Source organism: Schistocerca gregaria, chromosome X (assembly GCF_023897955.1).
Source record: "Schistocerca gregaria isolate iqSchGreg1 chromosome X, iqSchGreg1.2, whole genome shotgun sequence".
In the NCBI taxonomy this organism is placed as follows: domain Eukaryota; kingdom Metazoa; phylum Arthropoda; class Insecta; order Orthoptera; family Acrididae; genus Schistocerca; species Schistocerca gregaria.
In genome coordinates this window covers 163175653-163193392 of record NC_064931.1, presented here as the reverse complement: position 1 = coordinate 163193392, position 17740 = coordinate 163175653, and positions in this window count along the sequence as shown.

Here is a 17740-nt window from a genome sequence, read left to right as displayed (position 1 = left end):
AGTACGTAAAGAAGTATGAATATTTTAGTTGGACCACTTCTTTCGCTTTGTGACAGATGGCGCTGTAATAGTCACAAACATTTAAGTACGTGGTATCACGTAACATTCCGCCAGTCCGGACGGTATTTGCTTCGGGATACATTACCCGTGTTAAAATGGACCATTTACCAATTGCGGAGAAGATCGATGTCGTGTTGATGAACGGTTCAATTCCCGGCTGTGCCGGAGATTTTCTCCGCTCAGGGACTGGGTGTTGTGTTGTCTTAATCATCATTTCATCCCCATCGACGCGCAAGTCGCCGAATTGGCGTCAAATTGAAAGACTTGCACCCGGAGAACGGTCTACCTGCCGGGAGGCCCTAGTCACACGATATTTATTTTTTATTTTTTTACGGTTATGGTGATCAAAATGCCCAACGGGCGTGTGCTATGTATGCTGCACGGTATCCTGGACGACATCATCGAAGTGTCCGGACCGTTCGTCGGATAGTTAAGTTATTGAAGGAAACATGAAGCGTACAGCCACATGTGAAAGTCAACCACGACCTTCAACAAATGATGATGCCTAAGTAGGTGTTTTAGCTGCTGTCGCGGCTAATACGCACATCAGTAGCAGAAAAATTGCGCGAGTATCGGGAATCTCAGAACGTCGGTGTTGAGAATGCTACATCAACATCGATAGCACACGTACCATATTTCTATGCACCATGAATTGCATTTCGACGACTTTGAACGTCGTGTACGTTTCTGTCAGTGGGCACAAGAGAAATTACGGGACGAAGGCAGATTTTCTGCACGCGTTCTATTTAGCGACGAAGCGTCATTCACCAACATCGGTAACGTACACCGGCATAATATGCACTATTGCCCAACGGTAAATCCACAATGGCTGCGACAAGAGGAACATCAGCGATCTTGGCGGGGAAATGTATGGTGCGGCATTATGGGTGGAAGGATAATTGGCCCCCATTGTATCGACGGCAATCTAAATGGTGCTATGTATGCTGATTTCTTACGTAATGTTCAACCGGTGTTACTACAAGATGTTTCACTGCATGACAGAATGGCGATGTACTTCCAACAAGATGGATGTCCGGCATATAGCTCGCCTGCGGTTGAAGCGGTATTTAATGGCATATTTCATGACAGATGGATTGTTCGTCGAAGCACCATACCATGGCCCGCACGTTCACCGGATCTGACGTCCCCAAATTTCTTTCTGTGGGGAAAGTTGAAGGATAAATGATTCAAATGGCTCTGAGCACTATGGGACTTAACATCTATGATCATCAGTCCCTTAGAACTTAGAACTGCCTAAACCTAACAACCTAAAGACAACACACAACACCCAGCCATCACGAGGCAGAGAAAATCCCTGACCCCGCCGGGAATCGAACCGGGGAACCCGTGCGCGGGAAGCGAGAACGCTACCGTACGACCACGAGATGCGGGCAGTTGAAGGATATTTGCTATCGTTGATCCACCGACAACGCCTGACAATATGCGTCAGCGTATTGTCAGTGCATGTGCGAACACTAAGGGAGGCGAACTACTCGCTGTTGAGAGGAATGTAGTTACACGTATCGCCAAATGCATTGAGGTTGATGGACATCATTTTGAGCATTTGTTGCATTAATGTGGTATTTATAGGTAATGACGATGTAACAGCATGCGTCTCAGAAATGATAAGTTCACAAGGGTACATGTATCACATTGGAACAACCGAAATAAAATGTTCAAACGTACCTGAGATCTGTATTTTAATTTGAAAAACCCATCTGTTTCCAACTGTTCGTCTAAAATTGTGAGCCACATGTTTGTGACTATTAAAGCACCATTTATCACAAAGTGAAAAAAAGCCGTCCAACTAAAACATATTTCTTTACGTACTACACGAATATTTAATAAAAAATGGGAGTTCCTATTTAAAAAACGCAGTTGATATCCGTTTGACCTATGGCGGCGCCATCTAGCGGGGCGACCATAGCGCCTTCTGGTTTCCCCCTTCCAGCTAGACAAGTTTCGTCATTTGTAGTTTTTTTTACGCTTATTTTGTGAGATATTTGGCCCGGTCACGATCAGTGGACCACCTTGTATAGTGCCACCACACGAAACGAACATGAGCAAGTCCAAGTCCACTCCTACTAAGAGGCAGCGTAAGGGTGTCGTATCTTACTTTAAATAGTAGACCTGCACTCACAAAGGAACAGAACGCCACCAGTATTCGTCCTGGTATCGTCACCACCATTGGGAGTACTTGAGAAAAAAGCTGAATTGGTGACACCAGGTAGGTGTTAATATACGTCACTCGTTGGATCATGTCTAATGCCCTTGTGATGTTCCCTCTAAGGCCGTCCGGACTGACAGTACTAGTCTCTTATAGTTGTACGGTGCTGTGCGACGTATGTCGTTGGTAAAAACAATACCTAGGCATGTCAAGCGTTGGCGTAGGCCGCAAAATACCTAGTCGAGTGCCAGTGCACATAATGGTGTTGTTAAGGAACGTCCTTCTCTGACCGATCTCGTTACGACGAGAGGCTTTTTCATGTGTCCATTGACGAGCACTTTGGAGGAGGCATTGCTGAGTAGCCACATCACGACAGCGACAAATGAGCGTGGAAAACGCTTGTGTGTCAGAACTTCTGCGAGATATTTATGGCTTGCTCTATCAAAGGCTTTATCAAAATCTATTGACGCTGTACTGCACGGAGGCGGCACGCCGTTGCTAGGGCGATCAAATCCGTAACAGGTCGCGTTGTCAGAGGAGATAGAGAAGATCCAAGGAAGAACAGCGCGTTTTGTCACAGGGTTATTTGGTAAGCGTGATAGCGTTACGGAGATGTTCAGCAAACTCAGGTGGCAGACTCTGCAAGAGAGGCGCTGTGCATCGCGGTTTAGCTTGCTGTCCAGGTTTCGAGAGGGTGCGTTTCTGGATGAGGTATCGAATATATTGCTTCCCCCTACTTATACCTCCCGAGGAGATCAAGAATGTAAAATTAGAGAGATTCGAGCGCGCACGGAGGCTTTCCGGCAGTCGTTCTTCCCGCGAACCATACGCGACTGGAACAGGAAAGGGAGGTAATGAGTTATTCAACAAGTGCTGTCTGGATGTTGTTATCTCCACTGAGTGCAGTTTAATCGAGTGAGAGTACTTGGTGCAGTACTCTTCCGAGGCGTGCTTCTAATAATCTGGTGAATATTTTAAAGTTGCAGTTAAGGAACATCAATGGTCGGTAGTCCTGTATCCGTGTACCACCCGAGGGTTTCTGTATCGGCATAATCAGCCCCTCCACAAAAGCCGGCGGTAAGGGCACGTCAGGAAACAGTAATTCGCGGCAGATAGTAGTCAATCCTGGTGCTAAAGGTTCCGTAGAAATCCAGAGGGAGGCCATTTGGTCCCGGCGATTTGTTAACCGCTCCCCTACCAATGGCTTTCTTCACTTCCTCCTCTGTTCAAATGGCTCTGAGCATTATTGGACAACATCAGAGGTCATCAGTCCCCTAGAACTTAGAATTACTTAAACCTAACCAACTTAAGGACATCATACACATCAATGCCCGAGGCAGGATTCGAACCTGCGACCGCAGCAGTCCCACGGTTCCGAACTGAGCGCCTAGAACCGCTTGGCCACCGCGGCCTGCTCCTCCTCTGTAATCTCCTCCGTCAGTTGTGCTTCCGTGTCTGATTCAGTGGTGCCGAAAATCGTATGAGAAACTTCGTTAATGGCCGCCATATCGGTATCCACTGCGGTGAAACGTTGAGTGTAATGTTCTACAAAGGCATTGTCTAGTTCTTGCTGCGATGTTAGGTATCTGCCATCATCTGAGTCCACGGCATGTACTGGGGCTCTTCGTCGTCTTTTGTTTTCGTTGATGGTGTGACACTTCGATGGACGTTCTCCTGCAACTCGCTCTAGTGTCCGAGTTCTGACCATATTTCATCACTGCACGGCGCAGCGCCGGTTTGGTGCACCCCATCCACCAACTTAGGGTCGTGGGATACGACCGAAGACGTCGCTCGCAAGACGTCCAAACACCTTCAATGACGTCTCGACAAGCTCGGTCGCGCAGGTGGGAGACGTTCATTTTCCAAGGACCGCGGCTACGCCACATTTGCTAGAGCCGCAAGGAGATTGAACATACAGGGTGTTTCAAAAATGACCGGTATATTTGAAACGGCAATAAAAACTAAACGAGCAGCGATAGAATTACACCGTTTGTTGCAATATGCTCGGGACAACAGTACATTTTCAGGCGGACAAACTTTCGAAATTACAGTAGTTACAATTTTCAACAACAGATGGCGCTGCAAGTGATGTGAAAGATATAGAAGACAACGCAGTCTGTGGGTGCGCCATTCTGAACGTCGTCTTTCTGCTGTAGGCGTGTGCTGTTCACAACGTGCAAGTGTGCTGTGGACAACATGGTTTATTCCTTAGAACAGAGGATTTTTGGATTTTTCTGGTGTTGGAATTCCACCGCCTAGAGCACAGTGTTGTTGCAACAAGACGAAGTTTTCAACGGAGGTTTAATGTAACCAAAGGACCGAAAAGCGATACAATAAAGGATCTGTTTGAAAAATTTCAACAGACTGGGAACGTGACGGATGAATGTGCTGGAAAGGTAGAGCGACCGCTTACGGCAACCACAGAGGGCAACGCGCAGCTAGTGCAGCAGGTGATCCAACAGCGGCCTTGGGTTTCCGTTCGCCGTGTTGCAGCTGCGGTCCAAATGACGCCAACGTCCACGTATCGTCTCATGCGCCAGAGTTTACACCTCTATCCATACAAAATTCAAACGCGGCAACCCCTCAGCGCCGCTACCATTGCTGCACGAGAGACATTCCCTAACGATATAGTGTACAGGATTGATGACGGCGACATGCATGTGGGCAGCATTTGGTTTACTGACGAAGCTTATTTTTACCTGGACGGCTTCGTCAATAAACAGAACTGGCGCATATGGGGAACCGAAAAGCCCCATGTTGCAGTCCCATCGTCCCTGCATCCTCAAAAAGTACTGGTCTGGGCCGCCATTTCTTCCAAAGGAATCATTGGCCCATTTTTCAGATCCGAAACTATTACTGCATCACGCTATCTGGACATTCTTCGTGAATTTGTGGCGGTACAAACTGCCTTAGACGACACTGCGAACACCTCGTGGTTTATGCAAGATGGTGATCGGCCACATCGCACGGCCGACGTCTTTAATTTCCTGAATGAATATATCGATGATCGTGTGATTGCTTTGGGCTATCCGAAATATACAGGAGGCGGCGTGGATTGGCCTCCCTATTCGCCAGACATGAACCCCTGTGACTTCTTTCTGTGGGGACACTTGAAAGACCAGGTGTACCGCCAGAATCCAGAAACAATTGAACAGCTGAAGCAGTACATCTCATCTGCATGTGAAGCCATTCCGCCAGACACGTTGTCAAAGGTTTCGGGTAATTTCATTCAGAGACTACGCCATATTATTGCTACGCATGGTGGATATGTGGAAAATATCGTACTATAGAGTTTCCCAGACCGCAGCGCCATCTATTGTTGACAATTGTAACTACTGTAATTTCGAAAGTTTGTCTGCCTGAAAATGTACTGTTGTCCCAAGCATATTGCAACAAACGGTGTATTTCTATCGCTGCTCGTTTAGTTTGTATTGCCGTTTCAAATATACCGGTCATTTTTGAAACACCCTGTATTAATGCTGTATTGCCAGACGGGGTGGCCGAGCGGTTCTAGGCGCTACGATCTGGAATTGCGCGACCGTTACGGTCGCAGGTTCGAATCCTGCTTCGGGCATGGATGTGTGTGATGTCCTCAGGTTAGTTATGTTTAAATAGTTCTAAGTTCTAGGGGACTGATGACCTCAGATGCTAAGTCCCATAGTGCTCAGAGCCATTTGAACCATTTTTATTGCTGTATAGTCGGTATAGGTTGTAGGCCACAGCTCCGCTTCCAGAACGTCAGCGTTAAGATTGGGAGCAATATGTATTCGGTTGAGACGGCTAGCAGAATGACTCGTTGTATGGGTAAATCCAGGACTGAGGCCATGCACATGCTCCCAAATGTCGACCAGATGCGTACTTTGCACCAACATTCGAAATTCTGGGCACGGGGTATATTAAGGAAATTGTTCTTTCCGTGCAAGATGTAAAGGTTCTTTATTTATGTGACCATTACGGTACTCCAACCCCAGTTCTCGATACCAGTAATATCGTACTACTTTTCCGCGAAGTAACAGACATATTTTTGTGACAATATTCACATTTGGTTTTATTAATGTATAGGTACTCCGATATATCGATATATTACAGTGATATGGTTGTTGTGTGTATTCGTCCGCAACCCGCAGTCCGGCTTTCGCCGCCGTGCAGTGCGGACGTGTTGTTTCCGCCTGCGGAGCGCGCGCGCTCGCTGTTGTTTACATTTCAGCGGCCGCCACTAAAAAAAAAAAAAAAAAAAAAAAAAAAAATGGCTCTGAGCACTATGGGACTCAACTGCTGTGGTCATTAGTCCCCTAGAACTTAGAACTACTTCAGCCTAACTAACCTAAGGACATCACACACATCCATGCCCGAGGCAGGATTCGAAGCTGCGACCGTAGCAGTCGCACGGCTCCGGACTGCGCGCCTAGAACCGCGAGACCACTGCGCTAGAACCATGGCTAACCGTTTTCGAAAATCAACATTACGATTCACCTTCTGCAACGAATACGCACGACCAAAGGCCTTTGAAGTGGAACGCTTTCTACGCGACGTTGCTAAGATCCCAGCTTCCGACATCTTGGGCATCCATTTGTCCATATTAAGCAGTACTGTGTACGACAAAGTCGTCAATGACGCGGTATGTGAAAGAATACTTCGTGACAACAAACATGGATTACAGTTTTGCCACGCCGACGGCAATATCGGAGCGGTCACTGTCGACCATGCCGGCTTATGAATGCGCACCATACGAGTTTTCGAACTGCCGTTCGAGCTTCCGGCGAAAGGCGTTATCGCGGCTTTCCGCCCCTATGGCACTGTACATGACCACGCTGCCGAACGCTGGGCGCAATTCCAAACGTACCCCGTTCTTAACGGTGTACGGCAGATCACCATCGACCTCCATCGCCACGTGCCATCTTAGCTGCAAATTAGCTGGTGCCGCGCGGTTGTCAACCCAAGACCTGTTCCGGGTGCGGCAAAGAAGGCCACCTCAGATCTGAGTGTCTTCAGCGACGAATCACCCAATTGCCAGCCGCTACCGTGGCACCTCCGGCTCCGACGACGGTTTTACCGATCACCTACGCATCGGCGCTCTCTTCTCCTCCCACCGGCCGCCGCCCATCGGACCACGTAGCGGTAACCCTTCCAGCTGCTACGGATACCGCCGCGGCCGACACGTCGCGCCCAAAGCCTGACGCTACTCCGGCGCCACTACCAACAGCGTCGACTTCCGACACCCACCCGCCTGAACATATGGACGCCCCTTCATTTGACGTTCCCGCGACGGCCTTCCTCTCAGAGCGACGCGACTCCCTTCCGTCTTCTGACACGGAGGGACAAACCCGCAAACAACGTTCACCTAAGAGGCGCAAGAGGAGGCGCCGTACGGTCTCGGAACGAGACGGATCACCTCCCCCTGATGCTCCAGAGGCTGTCCGACCCGACGAGGCCTCGGAGAACCTACACGACGATACGAATGACGCCAACACGACGCCGACTGTCGCTGTGTCGATGCCTACTCTACTGGCTCGCTCAGGTGATCCTGAACCAATGGACTCCACCGTTGCGACTGCCGCCGAGACGTCATCCGCCCCTACGACCGAAGTGGAACGTACGACCATCACAACGACAGCGCCTTTAATGGTGTGGAGTGAGGACGTCGATGAGGACCCGGACCACAGGCTGGGGACAGAGTTAAAAAATGGCTCTGAGCACTATGGGACTCAACTGCTGTGGTCATTAGTCCCCTAGAACTTAGAACTACTTAAACCTGACTAACCTAAGGACGTCACACACATCCATGCCCGAGGCAGGATTCGAACCTGCGACCGTAGCAGTCGCACGGTTCCGGACTGCGCGCCTAGAACCGCGAGACCACCGCGGCCGGCGGACAGAGTTACCCCAGACGGAAGCATCGTTACGCCGCTGATAGTGCCGTCAGGTGGCGTAAGGCACGACTCGCCGTTGCCTCGTCCCTCTTCATCCTCCGCCGGTGGAGTGCCCCTCCACGGCTGGGTACGGCTCCAAACCTACCGAATAGCGACGATTAACACTAACACCATTAGCTCACCAGTGAAACTTCAACTGGTGCGAGAGAAGATATGGGCGTCGGACGTCGATATGGCACTACTACAGGAAGCACTCTTGGCCACACTTCCAGACGTCGCGGGATATAACACTTATCCTTCTCCTGGTGACCACCTGGGACGCGGCGTAGCCATCTACGCCAGAGAAGTCATTCCAGTGGCCGATATCACATACCTCCCATCTGCATGAACACGTGCCTCCTTTCTTTTATGCACTATACCAGATGGCCGGCCGCGGTGGTCTCGCGGTTCTAGGCGCGTAGTCCGGAACCGTGAGCCTGCTACGGTCGCAGGTTCGAATCCTGCCTCGGGCATGGATGTGTGTGATGTCCTTAGGTTAGTTAGGTTTAAGTAGTTCTAAGTTCTAGGGGACTGATGACCACAGCAGTTGAGTCCCATAGTGCTCAGAGCCATTTGAACCACTATACCAGAAAACACTGATTTTTCCCTAACTCCACTGTATATTGCTTCACACCTCTTAGCTTAAATCAGTATTATTATTCCTTTTTTCCTACACCTTGTTCAAAAAAAAATTGCTCGCCTTGTACGAGTATAATGTCTTGTGTTTTTTTTTTCGCCGGAAGGATGGCATTTCTGTTGCATTTACGTTTGCACCAATAAAGATCTTTTGTTCATTTACCCTGTTCCTGGTGAATAAAAAAAAGAAAGTAGAAGGTCGTGAGTTCAGAACTCACCTGAACCGTACCATTTTAATTTCCATATTCGGTACGAGTACATTCTATAAGCATCGACAAATGTTAAGAATCAAATATTTAAAAAAAAGTGGTCTTGCGGCAGCGTTCTCGCTTCTTGCGCTCGGGGTCCCTGGTTCGATTCCCGGCGGCGTCAGGGACTTTCTCTACCTCGTGATTACTGGATGTTGTGTGTCTTTCATCATCGTTTCATCATCATTGACTCGCAAGCCGCCGAAGTGGCTTCAACTAAAAAGGATTTGCAATACGGCGGCCGAACTTCCCAACATGGGGCCTCTCGGCCGATCATTTCATTTCATTGTGTGTATTTACTTCTGTGAGACTGTCATAATTTTTGACTTACTTGTAACCGTTTTGGCGCAAATGCGCGCAGAGCAGTCTTTGTTTCACTTTGCAGATGTAAAGTTGTTATCTCGATTGGTAAAAGAACAGTCAAGTCTTGTGTTTGGTTAAAGTGGAAATAAAATATATGAAGATTGATACAAAACTGCTTTGCTGATGATGTGACAATTGAGAAGAAGTATATGTGAATTTACAACAAATTTAATAAAAATGTTGATCGAGAACACCAAGTCAAAAATTATTTCTACCATACCATTGTTCTGATCTGGGATTGTTTCATCATTAAGAATTTCCTGAAAAACGCGTTCGTTAGGCCTTCAAATATTGCTAAAATACAGATCTGGACCTTCTAGCAGTCAAAGTGGAATCACGCTAGAATCAACAAGATGAGCCATAACAACTTTGACGAAATCTACGTGGGAGTCATTTCAAGATCAGTGCCAAAATTAATAACCTTTTTACAGTGACTTCATTATTTCCATTCTGACGATACCCTCCACAGTCAATAACTTTGTTGTTGCCCGATAAAGCGAACACATGCAGCGTGAGCAACATTATTAACCTGATTTCTAACCTACTTTGCAAGTGGTGGTATTGGTAGAAAGTACACAATTAATATCACCGCCTAGAATTAATCGGTCGTGTCGACCTACTACGAACGGGGCAATTTCGTATGCGAAAAAGCGATAACGCTCTCGTCTCCTGTCTGTAAAGGACGCCGGCCGTGGTGGTCTAGCGGTTCAGGCGCTCAGTCCGGAACCGCGCGACTGCTACGGACGCAGGTTCGAATCCTGCCTCGGGCATGGATGTGTGTGAGGTCCTTAGGTTAGTTATGTTTAAGTAGTTCTAAGTTCTAGAGGACTGATGACCGATTTCTCATACACACAGCAGTTGACCGACGTTGCCAGGTGAAACGTTGTTGTGATGCCTTGTGTAAGGAGGAGAAATGCGTACCATCACGTTTCCGACTTTGATAAAGGTCTGATTGTAGCCTATCGCAATAGCAGTATCGTATCGCGACACTGCTGTTCGCGTTGGTCGAGATCCAATGACTGTTAGCAGAATATGGAATCGGTGGATTCAGGAGGGTAATACGGAACGCCATGCTGAATCCCAACGGCCACGTATCGCTAGCAGTCGAGATGACAGGCATCTTATCCGCATGGCTGTAACGGATCGTGCAGCCACGTCTCGATCCCTCAGTCAACAGATGGGGACGCTTGCAAGACAACAACCATCTGCACGAACAGTTCGACGACGTTTGCAGCACCACGGACTATCAGCTCGGAGACAATAGCTGCGGTTACCCTTGACGCTGCATCACAGACAGGAGCGCCTGCGATGGTGTACTCAACGACGAACCTGGGTGCACGAATGGCAAAACGTCATTTTTTCGAATGAATCCAGGTTTTGTTTACAGCATCATGATTGTCGCATCCGTGTTTGGCGCCACCGCGATGAACACAAATTGGAAGCGTGTATTCGTCATCACCCGGTATGATGGTATGGGATGCCATTGGTTACACGTCTCGCTCACCTCTTGTTCGCATTGACGGCACTATGAACTCTGGACATTACATTTCTGATGTGTACAGTCATTTCTGGATACAGAAAATGTTCCACTCCTGCCCTGGTCAGCACATTCTCCAGCTCTCTCACCAACTGAATATGTCTGGTCAATGGTGGCCGAGCAACTGGCTCCTCACAATAAGTCCGTCACTACTTTTCATGAACTGTGGTGTTCAAATGGTTCAAATGGCTCTGAGCTCTATGGGACTTAACATCTATGGTCATCAGTCCCCTAGAACTTAGAACTACTTAAACCTAACTAACCTAAGGACATCACACAACACCCAGTCATCACGAGGCCGAGAAAATCCCTGACCCCCCCGGGAATCGAACCCGGGAACCCGGGGGCGGGAAGCGAGAACTCTACCACACGACTACGAGCTCCGGACAACTGTGGTGTCGTGTTGAGGCCGGCCGCGGTGGCCGAGCGGTTCTAGGTGCTTCAGTCTGGAACCGCGCGACCGCTACGGTCATAGGTTCGAATCCTGCCTCGGGCATGTATGTGTAAGATGTCCTTAGGTTAGTTAGGTTTAAGCAGTTCTAAGTTCTAGGTGACTGATGACCTCAGATGTTAAGTCCCATAGTGCTCAGAGTCATTTGAACCATTTTTTTTTGTCGTGCTGAAGCTGCATGGGCAGCTGTACCTCTACACGCCATCGAAGCTGTATTTGACTCAATGCCCAGGCGTATCAAGGACGATATTACGGCCAGAGGTGGTTGTTCTGGGTACTGATTTTTCAGGATCTATGCACCCGAATTGCGTGAAAATATAATCGCATATCAGTTGTAGTGTAATATATTTGTCCAATGAATACCCGTTTATCATTTGCATAGTGTAGCTCTTTTAATGGCCAGTAGTGTATATCGGTCATGGGAGCTTACGCCGTCTGCCGTTGTACTGGCACGTTATGTGACCCCGTCCTGCACGCCGTCGTTGGTTATAAGTTGAACTTTAGAGGGTCGCAGCCGCCGTCGTGTTGTCTGTTGCGACTGTCGGTGGGTCCCCTTCACAATCGTCAGCCCGCGCCCGTATCTCGTGATCGTGCGGTAGCGTTCTCGCTTCCCACGCCCGGGTTCCTGGGTTCGATTCCCGGCGGGGTCAGGGATTTTCTCTGCCTCGTGATGGCTGGGTGTTGTTTGATGTCCTTAGGTTAGTTAGGTTTAAGTAGTTCCAAGTTCTAGGGGACTGATGACCATAGATGTTAAGTCCAATAGTGCTCAGAGCCATTTGAACAATTTGAACATCAGTGCACTCTTCTTGGGTCCGGTGTTCGCCAACCCCGTCTCTCTGTGGCTCCTCTTCTAACGCGTTTGAATGGCAGTGGACTGCTGGTTGCCGCGCGATGTCAAGTTTTTCCGGTCTCTCTTGACGTATTCGGCTGTCGAGACCGCGGTATTCTGGATAAGGGCCTCGGGACTGTATGTAAGGTGGCCGTCTTCCTCGGTCGTTTCTTGATCGTCGCCCTGCATACGAATTAAGGAGTCGTCCGACGGAGTTAGGCGTCGTTTCTTGCGTCGTTTCGGAGATCGTTGCTTAGCGTGTGCGTTTCCGTATCAAAATGTGGGCGAGTGTCTCTATCGCCACTGCCTCTGACAGGAAGGCAGCCGTTATTACTATTCGACTGTCGAGGACAATTTGCTCGGCCTATCTGTGTTCTGGTGGTATCGATCGGTGCTGCTCGGAGAGAGGCGTCCCCGCCGCCACCATGCTCGTGTCTTCATCCGACGACGTCGACTTTTCGACTGGCCTCTCCAGCTGTTGGGCGCTGTCACTGTCCAGTGGGGTGTCCTTCCGGAACACGTTTGCATATGTGAGTGGCAGAGACGTCGCCATAGGTGTTGTTACAGCTTCACCTGTCGATATTTGTGCAATTTTTGGAGACATCCTGAGCGAACGTGGCCTTCCTGACCACAGCCTGAGGAAATTTTGGGCTCACCATCGTAAATGACTATCGCTCTGCAGCCTCCAGTTGTGAGATAAGACGGCACATGATTTGATAGCTCGATCCGTATTTGTCGCACACCATTAAGTACCGGATAGATCGTACACTGTGTGAAATCTTATGGGATTTAACTACTAAGGTCATCAGTCCCTACGTTTACACAGTATTTAACCTAAATTATCCTAAGGACAAACACACACAGCCATTCCCGAGGGAGGACTCAAACCTCCGCCGGGACCAACCACACAGTCCACGTCTAAGGCGCTACAGTCATGGACTGTGCAAGGGTGTGTGTGTTTGTCGTTAGGATAATTTAGGTCAAATAGTGTGTAAGCTTAGGGACTGATGAACTTAGCAGTTAAGCCCCATAAGATTTCACACACATTTGAACATTTTTTTTAGATTTTACAGGTTGTCCATTTTTCTGCTATGTGACTAAGTACCCGACCATGGGGTTGTAGCTCGTTAACCAGCCAGAATCTCAAATGGTAGCTCAAATACTCTGACAGTTCTCAATCCCAGCCCCGCATGGTCAATAGCTACCGTTCCGACATGGGCGTCAGAATGTTTAAATGTAAGCCCACCTTTATGGTCGCGTACGATGTTGTCACACACCATGTCGTTGATCAGTTTGACGTAGACCACACTGATTGTGAAAGAGAAGTGGATGTCAATTATATCTTGTGGTTCAATTTTAATTTCTTCACGTATAAATTGTTCAACTTAAGATGCCTTCGGTCGTTGTAATTCATTATTAAAGCTGATTTTGATAGTAGATTTTCGGTACAAATGGTCCATTCCATGTCGAAAGTGCAAGCACTAGCGAAGGCTAACACGGAGTAAACAACGTGTGTGAGCGAAGCTCCGTGGTAGGGACATAAACAGACGTCCGGTCCTCACGACTGCGGTAAGCAGACTTCCCATTTGCCGCCCCCCCCCCCCCCCTCCCCCATGCACGACTCACGGCTGCAACCAAACTTCCATACGTCATCAACTAATCGTTTACAATCTTTAGTCCTACATCCATTAAATAAAAGGTTGCGAACCCTAGGTGTTTTCTTTGATTTAACGAAGGCCTTTGACTGTGTTGACCACAAAATATTACTGCAGAAGTTGGACCATTATGGAGTAAGGGGAGTAGCTTACAATTGGTTCGCCTCTTACTTTAAGAACAGAAAGCAGAAGATAATTCTGCGCAGTATTGAGAGTGGTAGTGATGTTCAGTCCCAATGGGGCACTGTTAAGTGGGGCGTTCCCCAAGGGTCGGTGCTGGGGCCGCTGCCGTTTCTTATTTATATAAATGATATGCCTTCTAGTATTACAGGTGATTCAAAAATATTTCTGTTTGCTGATGACACCAGCTTGGTAGTGAAGGATCTTGTGTGTAATATTGAAACAGTATCAAATAATGTAGTTCATGAAATAAGCTCGTGGCTTGTGGAAAGAATTTGATGCTAAATCACAGTGAGACTCAGTTTTTACAGTTTCTAACTCACAATTCAACAAGAACCGATATTTTGATCAGACAGAATGGGCATATTATAAGCGAGACGGAACAGTTCAAGTTCCTAGGCGTTCGGATAGATAGTAAGCTGTTGTGGAAAGCCCATGTTCAGGATCTTGTTCAGAAACTAAATGCTGCTTTATTTACCATTAGAAAAGTATCCGAAATAAGTGACACTTCAACACGAAAAGTAGTCTACTTCGCATATTTTCATACGCTTATGTCATATGGTATTATTTTTTGGGGTAATTCTTCTGATTCAGAAAGGGTATTTTTGGCTCAAAACGGGCTGTTCGAGCTATGTGTGGTGTAAGTTCGAGAACCTCTTGTCGACTCCTATTCAATAGTCTGCGAATTCAGACATTTCCCTCACAGTATATATTTTCTTTAATGTCGTTTGTTGTTAGCAATACTAGCTTATTCCCAAGAGTTAGCAGCTTTCACTCAGTTAATACTAGGCATAAATCAAATCTGCATGTGGAATGCACTTCCTTGACTCTTGTGCCGAAAGGAGTGCAGTATTCTGCTGCATCCATTTTCAATAAGCTACCACAAGAACTCAAAAATCTTAGCAGTAGCCGAAACACTTTTAAGTTTAAACTGAAGAGTTTCCTCATGGATCACTCCTTCTATTCTGACGAGGAGCTCCTGGAAGAGCTGAAAAATTAAGCAAATTCCAGTGTTACATTGTTGATTTTCTGTATTTAAACTTACGAATTGTCACCTGAATATGTTTCTTATATTTCATTTTATCTGTTTCTACTATCGTGCAAAATTTCATGTATTGACACGTTCCATGACCATGGAGACTTCTTAATTTGGTCCCACGGAACAATAAATAAATAAATAAATAAAAAATGTATATTCCTATACAGGTCAGACGTTGTATTTCAAAGTCGCTTGCTCGGTATCGGCATATAAATACGATATTGCAGTGCCTGTGTTATTCTGATGGCGAGGCAAAGTTCCTTTGGCCCTCGCGGTTACCACTTTACCATTGTTGTATTAGTAGCTTCTCTCGTCATGGCAAAGCTATGTGCTGGAACAGCATGAAAATTTCATTTTTGGTTCAGAAGTAACTGCACAAATCTTGGAGAGACAGTTCTTCTCAGAATCGATCTTGGAATGTAGTAATGGTTTGGTTTCTTCCGTTGATATTTTGTGCGTTGCCAGCGGGGCGAATGCACGGTCTGTTCCACCATTCGTAGCGAGGAGGCGATAGTGGTGCAATAGAAGTTGATTTGCGATCCGCCAATGGATATTGGCTTGATTTCAATCATCTACCGATACCTATGGGGTATCTTGCAAGAGAGACATCGTTTGTCTAGGCCAGAGGCGTGTTGACGTTCAAGTATGGTTTTTTTCGTCATGGTTTGATTATCGCCAGTGGAGCTATATGCTCTGGTTGGTGGTTTTCCAGTATGGTTACGCTTGTGGATAATAGCCTTTAATGAGATATTTTTCCACTGGTGGTGCTTTTTCGACTGTGGTTTTTGCTTATGGATTATCGCCAACAGTGCGGTGATGTTTGCCTTTTGATATTTCGATTGTGGATCGCCAAGGCCAGAAGCGTGTCATCAGCGAAGTTTGGTGAGCATGTGGAGTGCCAGTCACAGCAGCTGTTAATTGATGATATCTGCACGCGGATTTCTGAGAAAGGTGAATTCGTGCCAAAGTCTCATTTATCCTGGTATCCTGGTAAGGAGTGAGCGGATGGCGTTGGGTGGTATTTGTCTCGGCTTCTCTGTCAGATATCTGCGTCAGCGACACCACCCAAAAAGTTGGCGTCAGGAGAAGTATCAAAATCCAGATCAGCGTAAAGTAGAAAGGGGTATAGTTACCTGGACCTGGTAATGGGTAGAATATAATTAGAAGTAAGTGTTGCATGGTGTGAGTGTGCTTGAAGTATGAATGTGCAGGCTGTGCCCACTTAGCCCATTGTTGTGCATGACTAGTGTTGGGAAACCAACAACACGATGTCATACACTACAGCAAAATGTCTACACTACTAGAAAATGATTAGTTTATGTCTTTTAGATTAGCGATTGATGATCAATGTTTATTAAAATAAAAGAAATGTATCTGTGAAGGACTGCAATTTTTTAAAGGAGCCTTAGTAGTAACAGTGTTAAAATAAAAGAATGCAGTAAGGCATGTGTCAGTTCTTTGCATTAATCATAATGTAAAGTTTCATCTACAAGCAGTTCAAGTTTTTGTTATGATTTTCTATATGCGTGTTTTTGTAAACATTCATTGTAAAAACACAGTACTAAGATATGCGATACGGACTGTGCAGAGGGATAGAGTCTCCCAAACATTGATCTAGAAGCAGACCTGTGGACGACGGTGGCTGGTGCTAAGTTGGCAGTACTCATTGCAGTGCAGCTGGCGGTGCTGTGGTGAGGTAGCGAAACGTCGCCTGATTGGCGAGCTCCAACGCCTGCAGCTGGTTATGGGACGTCACCACATGGCCATCAGCTGAGACGAGCGACCAACTGACGTGACATCATCGCATGACCATACCAGCAGCTGTCAATTGCATGTGACCTGTCCCCCCATCTAGCCTCCCCCAAGGAGACAGGGCAAACAGCCGGCTACATTGGGGTAGCTCACAGGCGATAGATGCATGCACAGTGTCCCTCTCGGCTCTTTCACTCACGCCAATGGAGAGGGAAAGGAATTCCAGACACTGTGGCACATCAGCACGGAAGCCTTGCCAGCAGGCAGCAGATAACGAAGGTTCGCCCCTGGCGTCACACGCCCAACTGGGGCCACTGTCGTTTGATGCGAGAGGCTTGAAGAAGCAAATCTGAAGGCAACGCCACCGTTGGCGGAACTAGAGAGCTCCATACCAAGTGATTAACGTCTCCTGACACTCGCCACAATACTGGCAACTGCTGCTGGAGGACAGTCTTCAACAAGAGCTACAGTCTGTCAACTGCTGCCCAATCTCTTGACTGTCAATAGCCCAGATGCCAACCTGTTGCTACCATAGATAGGTGGCAGGTTCTACTGCCACCCATGATGCTATTAAGTAAAGGGGTAAGGTAATCCTTCTCTCAGAACCAACTCAGCCGCCATAGCTGCCATGTCCAACTTCTTACACACCTCTAAAGTTTTTATTTTTGTGATTAATGTAAAGATAATTTTTGGACACCCTAAAGACCCTAGAGAACGGAGGAATAGGAGACTTAAAAATGTTTTTTTTATTCTTATTTTTGTGTGCCTGCCTGTATTTATTTTATTAGGTTAAATGCAATTTTTAATTTTGTTTTCTATTATGTTTGTCATGAGAGACAATATCATTTTCTGCTGTGTACTGGGGTACAAGTTCACCCTCATCGAAAATTTAAGATTGAGAAAGATCGCACAAA